Source organism: Aplysia californica, unplaced genomic scaffold (genome assembly GCF_000002075.1).
Source record: "Aplysia californica isolate F4 #8 unplaced genomic scaffold, AplCal3.0 scaffold00525, whole genome shotgun sequence".
In the NCBI taxonomy this organism is placed as follows: domain Eukaryota; kingdom Metazoa; phylum Mollusca; class Gastropoda; order Aplysiida; family Aplysiidae; genus Aplysia; species Aplysia californica.
Window position 1 is genome coordinate 323,982 of NW_004797795.1, and position 1,421 is coordinate 325,402.

Consider the following 1,421-nt stretch of genomic DNA (forward strand, 5'->3'; position numbering starts at 1 on the left):
CCACCCACACTAAAACAGACAAAACAGACAACATATCCAAAGACGAGCAAAACATACTCAATACTCGTATCACGTAAATTCACCTTGTACACTTGTGTTCTGTACCACGACCTTGACCTTATTTGCCGCTGCCCTTTGACTGTCCCAGCTTGTAGCCTACGACAAAAGCCACGACGGCGCCTGTTGCTGCCACGAGGAGCACGGTGGTGGTGGTGTAGCTGCCTTCCAAAGCCATATTATTATTTTCTGATGAGTGGAATAAGAGAATATTCTTAAAATATTATTTCATCATCATCATCATCATACTCCTCCTCCTTCTCCTCATCATCTTCATCATCGTCGTCGTCGTAAGAACGATAATTTAAAAAATGGTGGAGATTTGAGTAGGCCAACCGGCATTTGAATATTCATGATATTATGAAATATGTTCATGACATTACAAAATGTGTTCAACGTTTTGCCCCAATGAGCTCTTCGGGAACGTGATAAAAATATCATCATCATCGTACTGTTGTCGTCATCGTCGTCATCATCAGTATAATTATTTGGCATTCCTAGTTATTTTGTCGATCTTTCCGTTCCTACAACGCATTGTTATTATATCGAAACAACTGTGCTGGATCTTTGTTTTGAGAACATAGGCATAGATCTACGGTTCTCAAGAAAGTTTTTAACTGAAACCTTAACACTAGTGCAACGTCTCAGGTACAAGAAGGCGATTTTCAAGCTGAAAAAATAATATGTTATCATTGCAAGACTGAAAGCAAAGACGAACTGCGTATCTCTGATTTCAATGCTGGGTTCCGAGCGTTTTCAAGCACCCAGCTTTTTTTATACAATAAATCGAATAAGAAAGGAAATCGGCTAGTCTGGCGTGAATGGACCTCAGGCGACATAATAGCGCACTTGCTTTTCAGGGTTATAATATTCTTTTTAAAATAGCAAAACAAGCAACACATTAATTACTGTAATGTCATCTACCTGCGTCTACTTTAAGTAACAAGCACGCACATAAGGGGACAAAAGCAATGCCGTGATGATAATCTCACCTTACTGAAATGAGGTGAGACACGTAAGTCGAAGTCTGAGCAAGGTTGTCTGTTTTCTATGCGAGCAGAAAAGTGAAGTGACGCCGGCAGTGGTACGCTACCCTTTTTATCTGTTCCAACACCCGCAGCAGCCGTCTCGCGTGCTTTCATTATCTGCTGGTCAAAGTTTAAGTCTCACGACATCCTGATTTCCCATTGCATCACGTCCATTGACAGTGCTGTCGCCCGTGTGTTTCTCCTTGGCTTATGATAGATAGAAGATCAATTGCAAGTGATAGATAGATAGATAGATAGATAGATAGATAGATAGATAGATAGATAGATAGATAGATAGATAGATAGATAGATAGATAGATAGATAGATAGATAGAT

General features: G+C 40.0%; 1 long non-coding RNA gene across 3 annotated transcripts in view; it reads right to left on the bottom strand.

Moving 5' to 3' along the window:
- The window catches only part of LOC106012834, a 4,026-nt gene extending 2,817 nt beyond the window's left edge, over positions 1–1,209 (bottom strand). Inside the window, exons 1-2 of one of the 3 annotated variants that reach the window (XR_001185169.2) lie at positions 1,055–1,209; positions 84–246 (exon numbers count right to left, since the gene is read on the bottom strand). This is a non-coding gene — a long non-coding RNA (uncharacterized LOC106012834). Of the gene's footprint in view, positions 1–83; positions 247–981; positions 1,001–1,049 lie in introns of those variants that run through there. The other 2 variants (XR_001185167.2, XR_001185168.2) reach the window with 2 other exon arrangements.
- Positions 1,210–1,421: the final 212 nt, after the last annotated feature.